The sequence below is a fragment of the Macaca mulatta genome, chromosome 4 (assembly GCF_049350105.2).
Source record: "Macaca mulatta isolate MMU2019108-1 chromosome 4, T2T-MMU8v2.0, whole genome shotgun sequence".
Taxonomy (NCBI): Eukaryota; Metazoa; Chordata; class Mammalia; order Primates; family Cercopithecidae; genus Macaca; species Macaca mulatta.
The window spans coordinates 19,930,398-19,943,037 of NC_133409.1; the positions used below are offsets into that span (position 1 = coordinate 19,930,398).

General features: G+C 33.9%; 1 non-coding gene across 1 annotated transcript; it reads right to left on the reverse strand.

Moving 5' to 3' along the window:
* Positions 1-2,329: 2,329 nt before the first annotated feature.
* LOC114677840 (U6 spliceosomal RNA) lies at positions 2,330-2,433 on the reverse strand. The gene has a single exon (XR_003729273.1). It is a non-coding gene; the product is annotated as a U6 spliceosomal RNA (small nuclear RNA).
* Positions 2,434-12,640: the final 10,207 nt, after the last annotated feature.

The following is a 12,640-nucleotide window of genomic DNA, read 5'->3' on the forward strand; positions in this document are numbered from 1 at the left end:
TCTAGGAGATGCATACCGACAACCTGGGATTATGAATTAGTGTTGTGAAACAATGATAAGAGAACATCTTAAAGATTCAGAAATTCTGAAAATCATTTCCTCTAAGAACTGGAAGGAAATTATAGAACCCTGCTTGACATCTTTAATAAGAAATAGATTCTATGAAACAGAAACTGTTTTCAGGGAAAGTGAAAGTGCAACAGCTGAATTGACACTGAGAAATTGGATCAATGTTGTGGAATATCTGAGTCACTCCTTCAGAGTCACTCTCCCACAATGTACAAGGTGAAAAAAGATGAAAACAGTGACAGGGAATACAACACCTATCGAGCTGGAAAGTAAAGATTTAATCTGTCGGTTGTCAGTGTCAGTGTCAGTGAAGATAATACCAAAATAATCAGAAGTAGTAATATAAAACTGATTTGTGATTTATTGTAAAACTCGGGATATAGATAAAAATACTGTTGTCGCAAGAAAAAAAGCATTAAAAGATACCTATATTTAGAAAATGCTTGAACCATTTTCAATTTTAATGATACATTAAAGCAAACTTTTATATGCATCCAGGTAGAAAATTCTGTTTATCTCCAGAAGAACACAAATTATCCTGAATTCAGTCTTCTTTATAACAAATGCCAAAATTGGATAGATTGTTTAGAGTTTTGACAGAAAAGTTTGTAATGCAATAAGTTTTATATCCAGCTAAGATGTATTTTAAATGTGAAGGCAATAATAAACTACTTTTACTTATATTAAGAGTCAAATTAAATGCCTTTGTATACTTCATAAAGTTATTTGGAATCATATTCCAGTTGACAGTGAAAACTCCAAATTAACAATTCAAGACTTTGGACATTTAGAGATTAAAGAGCTGAATAGAACTTTCATAATAACAAACATATCACTGACTTGCATCACAAGATTTGAAGAAATCACCATCTTACTGCACCACGTCTGTTTGAACTGTCCATTTGATTAAACCTTTAGGAAGATTGAGTTGCTTTCTCCTCTACCCATGTATGCAGCTTTCAACAGGAAAGCCAATTAATTATTATCACTAATGATAGGTATAAACATCCGATTTTGAATTCCCAAAAATTCTCCAGGGAACAACTCTCCCAGAGATAGTTTTCTACCATTTAGAAATTCAAAGAAATGTGATTACAATTTTGCTTAGGCATACAAAATTATGAAGCAGGCACACCAAACTTTCTAAGTGTGTGAAAAGAAGCACATTAAATGTCAAGGTTATTACCTTTGAATGTTGAGACCATCAGTGACGTTTTTGTATTTTTATTCTATTTTTTCAAATTTTCTGTAATGGTGAAGTTTAAATTATAAAACAAATCTCACATTGAAAAAAAAAAAAACTACAAAAAAAGTCCAAAATTCTTTTAAAAAGTAGTTTTGGATTCATGGCTGCTTCCATAAATAATTCTGGTAAAGCTGGTTTTCCTTTCCCTAGTTTTCACCCAGTGCAATAGATATGCTTCTGGGATTCTATGGCAGGCAGTAATCTAAAGATGATACTTCAAGGTTCTTATCTTTAGTTATTCAAATATTAGCCTATCGACCTCTGAGAAGGGACTTCAAAGATGTAAGCAAGACTACTGATGAATTGACTTTAAAAGAGGGAGGTTTTTATGGATTATCTGGACAGGCCCAATTTAATCACTTGAGTCCCTTAAGAACAGAAGAGAGTGGCAGAAGAGGAAGGAAAAGAAATTGATTCAAAGCAGGAAGAAGCAGATTAAGATTCTATACATCTTTTGCCTCTGAGATGGAGGAGACTCAAACCCCAATAGTTCAAAAGCTGGGGATTATAGGTGGTCTCTACAACATGAGGACAACCAGAAAGAAACGGGGACTCCAGTCCTACAGCTGCTCAGAACTGATTTTCACAAAACAACTTGTTTGAGTCTGGAAAGAGGTTGTCCCCCAGTGCATCCAGACAAAAAGCCAGGCTGCTTGATAACTGGACTTTGGAATTGGAAGACCCTAAGCAGAGAACCCAGTCATACTCAGACTTTTGGCCTATAGAAATATAAGATAATAAATGTATTTTAAGCCTCTTAATTAAGAGGTAATTAAGTGGTAATTTGTTATAGCAGCAACAGAATATTAATACAGGTCCAAATCCTTACTTGTAGGCTCGATAGGAGCCTATAGTCTTAGGCTTTCTTTAGTCCTTCTAAATCTTATATCTATGGCTGCTTTTTATGAGCCTTGCTAAAGAATTTAAGGGCAATCTGACAAAATCACTTAAGGCAAAAAAACACATTTAAATATGAGTGTTTGCACCTTGATCTAAAGTGGTGACTTTTACTGGGAAAATCAGGTGTATTATAGATTTTAGGAACATTTTGCACAGGGGTTATACTAATCTTCTGTGTATCATTCCAATTTTAGTACATGTGGTGCCAAAGCAAGCACTACTTTAGGAACATTTTGGATGAGCAACTATCTTATCTCTTTAGTAATAATACAGAAGCACTACCATGGGCCTACTTTGAATAACCGGCATTGGTTATTACATTTGTGCAATTTGGACCGAGAGCCTGGATTACGTGGGCTTTTATATCTGAAATTCTGATTCTCTGGAAAGTGACATTTTAATTGTTGTCAGATAATTAATATGTAGTGCAGATGCATAAGTTTAATGAAAGGCAGTAATTATTAACATTTTAACAGTTATTTCCATTGCCTGATGTCTTTGTTTTCTAAAACTCATATCAAGGTTGCTTAAAACTATTTTCTCCCCAGTATATATAGAATGTTGTTTTATATAGAGATAAATTTATGGCCTGGCATGGCAGCTCATGCCTTGCAATCCCAGCACTTTGGGAGGCTGAGGCGAGAAGATCGACTGAGCCCAGGAGGTCAAGGCTGCAGTGAGCTGTGATTGGACCACTGCCCTCCAGCTTGGGTGACAGAGCGAGACCCTGTCTAAAACTAAAAAATAAATTTGTGTATTATGAATATAGATGTATGGCTTGGAAAAATGCAATAAATAGGTCCCATGTGAAAATGTTTATTTTCTTGGATTTATGGACACTATATTTTCCAGTCATTCAAACTAATTCACTGATGAGTGTTGCCAGTTACATTCTTTTAATCTGTTAAAATGCTGCTCCCCATAAAAACAGAGTAACTAGATTCAGACTAAAGTAATTATTCCATTCCTTTGGCATTTGTTAAGAAAGTTAGCTTACAATATCAGAGTTAAAGTTATCCCTCATTTCACAAGTTTTTCACAATTTTACACAAAATATAAATTGTCTCTGTGTTAACATTAACTAGACCAAACCCACTCCAAGCTTCTATATTAAAGTCTATACTTCACGTGAATAATTTGGTTCTGAATGCAACTATCAGGTTTATTATCTGAAGCATAATAACTCAGGCAGACTTTTAATTAGCTCTTCAGATTACTTGAAAACTGTAAGCCAGCTGAATGTTCAGGGCAAGGCTTCAGTTGTTTCCTCTGTTTTGTAATGTTCTCACTTGGCTGAGAAGTGGGATGGAGCCTCCGTAGAGAACTCAGAAACCAGGAACTGCCCTCAAATGGAGAGTCACACTTCATTCTTTTACTCACCTTAGCTGACTTTCTCCACATTCCTCACTAGATATGACCCTGGTCCTGAGTCAGATTTGAAGATCTGTGTCCAAAGTTGATTTTAAAAGATCAACATAACACAACACAACTAAAACAGGAAGTGTGCAATGCTGCCTTGAGTCAAGCAATGATAGGGGGACGCATGTTTAATTCAAATTTCAACTAGGTCTGAAGAGGCAATTAGAAAATATTTGTCAACAGTGGGCAATAGCAATATAGTAGCTCTCCTGTAGAAGAAAGAACTGAAGACAAGTATTTTCAAGCTCCATGTAGGGACAGTCAGCAGATTTGTAGCTGTAAAGTATGGTCCCAGGTGGACGATAATTGGATCATGAGATTTATGTTCATCAGATCCTTATTGTTCCTGCCTCATTTCCTGCTTGACTATGAAGAAATAAGGACCAGGATAACCCAAATACATGCCATGGTTTTTAGAACCTTACCTGCTAAAGCAATGGGCAATGGCTTTTTTAAAGGACTATTTATAAGGTTAGAACATGAAGGAAAACACTATACTGAGGATGAGAAACCTTACAATATTAAAAATATATATGCATCCTGCATATGGCAATATTTGGTGAAAACAGAACAAAGAGAGAGTGAAGATTAGACATTCATGCTGTTAGTACTATTTTCTAGGTACTCTGACAATGATGTACTTAATGAAACTTCAGACTTCTGATTTGCATTATTTATAAGGAAGTCAACACCTTCAGAAGCTGTTTGTTAAAATAGATTAAAATAATTTCTGCAGTTTTACCATCATTTCTTGGATTTGTTTTGCAAATCTCATGACAACTACTTTTTGTGTGTTGTTTCCTGACAACAGTGCTTGTCAACGCCTCAAGTACCTAAGTTCTAAGTCATAAAACTCAAAGATAAATTGGTCTTCCTATTACTGTGCTGAGTTAACATTAAACAACTACCTAACTTAGATATTTGCTTCACTTCATTGGGTCACCAGATACAATTGGAGGTTGTGTTCATTATTACCAATCTTCTATTCAGAGATAAATCATTTTTTTCCTAAGACATATGTAAACCAGCTCTTTTCAATTATGCAGAGAACTGCTTCCCTTAAGGGTACTTGACTTGTCCAGATATCAGTTGTTTTTTTTTTTTTTTTTTTGCACAAAATGCTGCAATGCACATAATTATACTCTTCCTACTGGGGTCTTGCTCAGGCTCAGTAGACTTAGAGTAGAATTCATTAAAAAGTTGAAATCCAGTTTTTCAGGTTTCCTTTTTACTTGTAAGAAGTTGGTGTTATTATTACACTAATTTAAAGATGACAGTACATAAGGCTCATTGATGCATCATATATAGAAGTACATAAACCAACAGTAGAAATGAACAGATGAGAATGGCTATCTCTCAAATTAGTATCTCTGGAGTACATGAAGTTAAACTGAACTATGTCTATGTAGTGGCAGAAAAAAACCGATTACCTGATTACATGGAATGTTTTCTGTTCTTTGTCTAATGATCACCTAATCCTTTTTTTTTTTTTTTTCACTTTTTTTGAAACTAATATATATGGAGGTTTATAATTATAACTTGTTTTTTAATTAAATTTTAATATTAAGATCATCATAGATTCACATGTAATTGTAAGAAGTAATAAAGGGAGATCTGTGTATCCTTTACCCAGTTCCTTCTGCCCCTATAGTAATATCTTGCAATACTATTATACAACTCCACAGTCAAGATTTCTATCACCACAAGGATCCCTCATGTTCCCTTTTATAGCAACACCCACTTTCCTCTGGCTCCCACCTCCTTCTTAATACCTAGCAAACCACTAATCTATTCTACATTTCTACAATTATGTCATATCAATAATGATATATATATGAAATCGTATAAAAATATAACCTTTGGGGATTGACTTTTTTCATTAAGTATAATTTCCTGGAGTTTCATCCAAGTTGTGTGTATTAATACGGTATTCCCTTTTTTATTGCTGAGTAGTATTCCATGGTATGGATGTATCACAATTTGTTTAACTGTTCGCCCATTAAAGGACATGAGGGTTGTTTCCAGTTTGGGCCTATTACAAATAAAGCTGTTATAAACATGTATGTACAGGTTTCTTTGTGTGAACCTAAGTCTTCATTTCTCCGGTATAAATGCCCAGGAATGCAGTCAGTGGATTTTAGGGTAGTTGCATGTTTGGATTTTAAGTTAGCAGCCAACCTGTTTTTCGTGGTGTCTGTATCATTTTTTATTCTCACTAGCATTGTGAGTGAGAATGATTCAATTTACCCAAACACTTACCAGCACTTGTTATTGTCACTATTTTTTATTTTAGCCATTCTGCTAGGTTGGTAGTGATAGGTTATTGTACTTATTTGCATTTCCCTAAAGGCTAATTATGTTGATCATTTTCACATGCTTATTTTCCATTTGTACATCATTTTTAGATAAAAGTCTCATATATTTTTGCTCATGATCCAATTGGGTTGTTTGCTCTTTTTTTAGTCGTTACGTTTAAGAGCACAGTCAGAGGTTTAAAATTTGAATCTGTGAAGTTTTGAGCCATTCTCAACATGTCTGGAAAAATCAAATATGAGAAGTAAAAACCAGCAAATAAATAATGTACAGACCTTTTAAAATACTACAAAATAACTAACTTGGGTCAAGTGAGTCATACTTATCATACTTATCATTTGGGAAGTACACTTTGCCATGACTGGATGGTATAAATGATTTTATGTAGATGTACATGAGATGAAAAATATCAGTTGAATTATGAAAAAAATGTATACACATTGAATAAAATTTAAAAACACGCACAAAAAAGATTGAGAAGGCAAACATTATCAATATTTCTACCACCCAAAGATAACTGCCCTTAATGTTGTTTTGGTTTATTCCCAGTTTTACATCCATATTATACATGAGTTGGAATCATGCTCTATATACAATTTTGCATACTATTTTCTTCCATGTTTTAAGTTTTGACATTTTCTATGCCTTTAAACATTGTTCAAAAATAAATTTAATGGTAATGATTTATTTAGCCATTAACTTATTTTTTAACTTATTCTGGACATTTGGGATTTTGATGAATAGATCATTTCATCTTTCATCTTTAGATTTACAATCCATCTAAAATTGTCTTATTTTTATATGGAATGGAGTAAGAACCAAAATTTAATTTTTTATCATATGGTTATTCAGTTGACCATTTTCTCCCAACTTGGTCTTAAATCAGGGGAGCATAAGAGTGTTGGTTTATTTCTAGACTCTACAATTTCATTGATCTCTGTCTTTGTGCCAACATTACACTACCCTCATTACTACTGTGTTAAAATCAGTCATCCCATTTGGTGGTTTAAATCCTCCAACTTTGTTTTGTTCTTCAAGATTGACTTATTTATAAATTTTAGAATCAATTTGTCAATTTCTACTAAAGATGGGAGATTTTGACTTGGATTAAATTAAATCTGTAGATAAATTTGGAGAGATTATCTTAATTACAACTTTGAGGTTTCAAATGACTAATACGGTATATACCCCTATTTAATTAGGTATGCATTAACTGTTCTTAAAAATATTTTAGTTTTTAATGTATAAATCCTGCCCATTTTCAAATTAGATTTTTTTCTAGATATTTGAGTTTTGGGCTTCTACAATTAATTATTTTTTATGTTTTCTTCTCTGTTGAAGGCATATGGAAATATAATTTTTATATTATTTTTGTATCCAGCAACTATGTTAAATGCTTCTGAATTATTTGAAGTCAATTTTTTTCAGACTTTCTACTTTCACAGTCATGCCATCTGTGCATAATAACAGTTTTAATTTTTCTTTCCTGTCCTTATCTTTTCTTTACAGGCTATGACCACCAATACAATGTTGAAATAAAAAAAAGATTTCAGGCAATATTGTCTCATTCCCAGCCTTGGGGGAAAGTGTTCATATTCCATGAATATGATAAGTATGATATTTTCTGGTGTTTTTTGTTGGATACTCTTTTTAAGATTAAAGAGATTTCCTTTTATTTCGAGTTTGCTAAAAGTTTATAATGGCAGATGGTTGTAGATTATTATTATTTTATTTTGAACCCAGGTTTTGCTGTGTCACCCAGCCTGGAGCAAAGTCGCATGATCTTGGCTCACTGAAGCCTGGACCAGCCTGGACCTCCCAGGCACAAGCAATCCTCCTATCTCAGTCTTCCAAGTAGCTAGGACTATAGGCGTGTGCTACCATGCCCAGAAATATTATCATTATCATTATTATTATTATTATTATTGCTCCTCCTCCTCTTCTTCTTCTTCCCCTTCTTCTTCTTCCTCCTCTTCCTCCTCTTCTTCTTTCCTCCTCTTCCTCTTCTTCTTCTTTCCTCCTCTTCCTCTTCTTTCTTCCTCTTCCTTTTCTTCTTCTTTCCTCCTCCTCCTTCTTCTTCTCCTTCTCCTTCTTCCTCCCCTCCTCCTCCTCCTCCTCCTCCTTCCTCTTCTTCTTCTTCTTCTTCTTCTTCTTCTTCTTCTTCTTCTTCTTCTTCTCCTCCTCCTCCTCCTCCTCCTCCTCCTCCTCCTCCTCCTCCTCCTCCTCCTCCTCCTCCTTCTTCTTCTTCTTCTTCTTCTTCTTCTTCTTCTTCTTCTTCTTCTTCTTCTTCTTCTTCTTCTTCTTCTTCTTTCTTCTTCCTTTGCTTTTTTGTGTAAAGATGGGATCTCAATATCTTGCCCACACTGGCCTCAAACTTCTGGCTTCAAGAGATCCTCCCACCTCAGCCTCCCAAAGTGCCAGGATTACAGGTGCTAGCCACTGTACCTGGCTGGTTGTAGAATTTTATCAACTACTTTTTCGACATCTATTGAGATAATCATTAAATTTTTATACCTTTTGCAGTCAATGTGACACTATATCTACATTGATTTACAAAAGTTGAGACCACTTTAAATTGTAACCAACACTATTTATGATGTATAATCTTTTTAAGATCACTAGAATCAATTTGCTGACATTTATAATTTGTTACATCCATGTTTTTGAGAGAAAATGGACGGTGGTTTTTCTTTGCTTGTAATGTTTTTGTCAGATTTTGGTGTCAACATTATCCTCGTCTCATGAAATAAGTTGTAAAACTGCCTTTTTCTCTGTTTTATAAAGGAAATTGTGTAGAATTTATAGAATTAGTGATTTTTTTTCTTAATTGATAGAAGAACATTTTTTATAGAAACAATTTTTATGAAATATATAATTTCTAACATATGCAGGAATATACATTTTTTTCTCCTTGTATCAGTTTTGATATATTGTGTTTCTAAAGAATTTGTCCATTTCACTTTAGTTGCTGGATGAATACTTTTAGTATCTGTAGAGCTGTCATGCTTTTCAGACCTGATATTGGCAGTATCTCTCTCTTTTCTCTTTCATATTGAGTCTTGAGCCTTTAGATTTTCTTATTCAGTCTTGAACCTTTAGATTTTCTTTATTGTACACTTGTTTTCGATTTCATTTGTTTCTGAGCTTAACTTTATTATTTTAGTTGACTTGTGTTTTTGGGTTAGATTTGCTGTTTTTTGTGCAGCAAAGTTAGATACTGATTTTTGACTTTTCTGATTAAGTATATCTATAAAGCTATATGTTACTCTCTAAGTCCTATTTTAGCTACATCCCATGCATTTAGATATGTTGCTTATATTATCATTAAATTTAAAATATTTTTAGCTCCAACTTTGACTTTTTCATTGTTCATTTGATTTCCTAAAAATATATTACTGTTCAAGCAGTTTGTACTTATTAATCAGTTTTCAATTGGTATTCAGATTAATTCCATGTGGTTGGAGAACATACTCAAAATATTTCAATTATGAAATTCATTAGATTTGTATCTTGAGCTAACATTTTGTTAAATTTTGAGTCTGAAATGTATGTGAAGTCTTTTGTTTGTTAAGTATCATATTTTAATTAAAGTTTTATAAGTTGCTTTATGGATAATGATATTTTTATTTTCAAACAGGATTCTATGGGGGCACTATTTTATGAAAATAATTTATGTTCTTACTTTAGTTATTTGAAGTTGAATGTTAAAAAGGCAATATTTATTCAAAAAGTACCTTTTTAAAATATAAGGTTATCATTCACTCAACTTCTTAGAATAAATTATTTCTTCTACATCCTAATATCTTCCTTCTAGTAATTTAGTACAAATCTTTACATCATTTGCCAAGCCAGTGTTAGATCTGAGAAAATAGGGTCATAGTTTGGGCTTCTTTTAGAAAATACTATTTTGAGAATAAATCCAAAAGTGTCATTCTTAAAAGATAGAACAAAAAATGGAAATTAATAAAGTAAAAAACAGAAGTCTACCTTCAATTTTACTGTCACTTTTTATGATGCACAAATCTAAATGATGGAGTACAGAGTTGAGAAAGAAGTGTACATATTTACCCTTTGTTTATGCAATTGCACAGAAAAGTGGAAATAAACATTGTCAGTCCCTCATTGTAGAAGCACCACCTTGCTTTTCTCTACTTGGTTCCTGGCTAAGTTCTAAAATCACATTAGCAATGATTTTAGAGTTTTCTTTTATCTTCTGTTAAATGTTCTTCATGTCTAGGTAGCTCACAAGCCTCATGTGATCACTTTCACTTGACAATTCTGAATGTGTCAAGACTGCTTATGCCATTGTTTGCTGGCCTCTTTTTTTTCCCTTAACTTATTTTCCTTCTTGCCACATTACCCTTTCACATATCTGACACTTTTCCTTTTCTTTGTTACTCAGTGAAATGGAGCATGCTTATGTTTCCCTATGGAAGCCCTTCTCCTGCCACCCCACAGTCAACTATAATCTATTGCTACATTATATGAATTCCATTATTTTTCCACTGTGTTAACTTCAAGTGCCTTAAGCTGAGTTTTTGTACCATGGGACCAAAAAAGCTAGAGTTTGTGAAAGTGAACTTATCATCAAAGCTATATATCTATAATTTAATAGATTGCTTATTCATTCAGGTGTCTGTAAGATTTCCCAGGGAATTTCACAAGTTATGCCATTTTAATGAAACCCATCACATCTAATGTTCAATGGAGGGTAAACTAGACTATTTGGAACAATCAGTGATGACAAACACTGGAAGGATGAGACACTCTAAAATGAATAAGAATTTAATGAAATTGTTAAAGACATCACTTTCCAACTTGCTTCATTCTCATCTCTTTGGATTCTCTTTATTGTGTTTATTTGAGTTTTAACAATGCTTCATATTCATGTGATTGATATTTTAAATCCCTTTTGGTTTGGAGTTTATTATTTGGCCTTATAATCAAATTTAACATAAAGCAAATAATAGTCAACTAAAACCCTGGTGTAAGACATAAAATCAACCTCCAGATATTTTTCTTAAAAGAAATCAGAATAATACTGTGAGAATGAATAGAATATGATATGAAAGGTTCACAGTTTCATTCTTGGTGGCATCTTCATTCCATGCTTGCAACCATATCCCAAATACTAAGCATTGGAGGGCTTTACAGATCATCGTGATTCACAATCTGAAGGTGCATTCTTTAGGGTATCTCTATTAAGTATATTGGCTTTTTTAAATGTGGGATAATTAAATCAGGACTCAGCCATGATAGCTGCTGGTTTCTTTGGTGTTAAAGGATGAACGCTACCTTACTTAAGTAAATAATAGACTTTAGATTTCCCTTTCAAAAATGAATACGTTTATCACAAAAAAGTATAGAGAAAATTCAAACCTTGGTCTTACCAGAACATGGAGAGAATTTGGCTTCATTTACATAATAGTGCTTAACTTCAAGGTCAAGCATTACCTTTAAACTCTGTTATGGCAATGCTTATCACTGCTTTTCTGCCTATTAATATTAGGCAGAAAAAGTGTTTGCAGTTCTTTGAAGGAAGGTCTCTATTTCCTTCCCTGTTTCTTTTCCCAGTCTCCTCTTCTTTTTCTCCTTTCGTTTCCTATTTTCTCTTCTCCTCTACTCTAGTTAGATCAATTAGATTGTTTACCAAAGTTGGCACAAATTCACTTCCCATGATTAAATGGCAGAGATAAAAATTCTAGGCATAATAAACCACTTCCCTTCATAGATGAGTGTTTGCAGGCAATCTATTTGTTTATGGTGTCAGAACAAAATGTGGAGAAGCACAATACTGAGTGAACTGGCTTTGATCCAGTCTCTGATGTTATTTAGCTGAGTAAAAATATCTGCGCTCCTTTGCCGGGGGAAAACAGTATGGCGATTCCTCAAGGATCTAGAACTAGATATACCATATGACCCAGCCATCCCATTACTGGGTATATACCCAAAGGATTATAAATCATGCTGCTATAAAGACACATGCACACGTATGTTCATTGTGGCACTATTCACAATAGCAAAGACTTGGAATCAACCCAAATGTCCATCAGTGACAGACTGGATTAAGAAAATGTGGCACATATACACCATGGAATACTATGCAGCCATCAAAAAGGATGAGTTTGTGTCCTTTGTAGGGACATGGATGCAGCTGGAAACCATCATTCTTAGCAAACTATCACAAGAACAGAAAACCAAACACCGCATGTTCTCACTCATAGGTGGGAACTGAACAATGAGATCACTTGGACTCGGGAAGGGGAACATCACACACTGGGGCCTATCATGGGGAGGGGGGAGGGGGGAGGGATTGCATTGGGAGTTATACTTGATGTAAATGACGAGTTGATGGGTGCTGACGAGTTGATGGGTGCAGCACAGCAACATGGCACAAGTATACATATGTAACAAACCTGCACGTTATGCACATGTACCCTAGAACTTAAAGTATAATAATAATAAAAAATTAAAAAAAAGAAATACAATATAATAAAGATATCTACCATTTATTGACAATTTAAAATATATATATATCTGAAAATTTTATCTGAAAATTTCACCACTGGAAACATAATATCTTGACTAGAGTAGCTGAAAAGCATGACTCCCTTACCTCACCAGGTCACCAGTGGGAGCTGAATTGTTTAAATATGAATGATGGAATTGAAGGAGCATGAGCAAACTACAAGG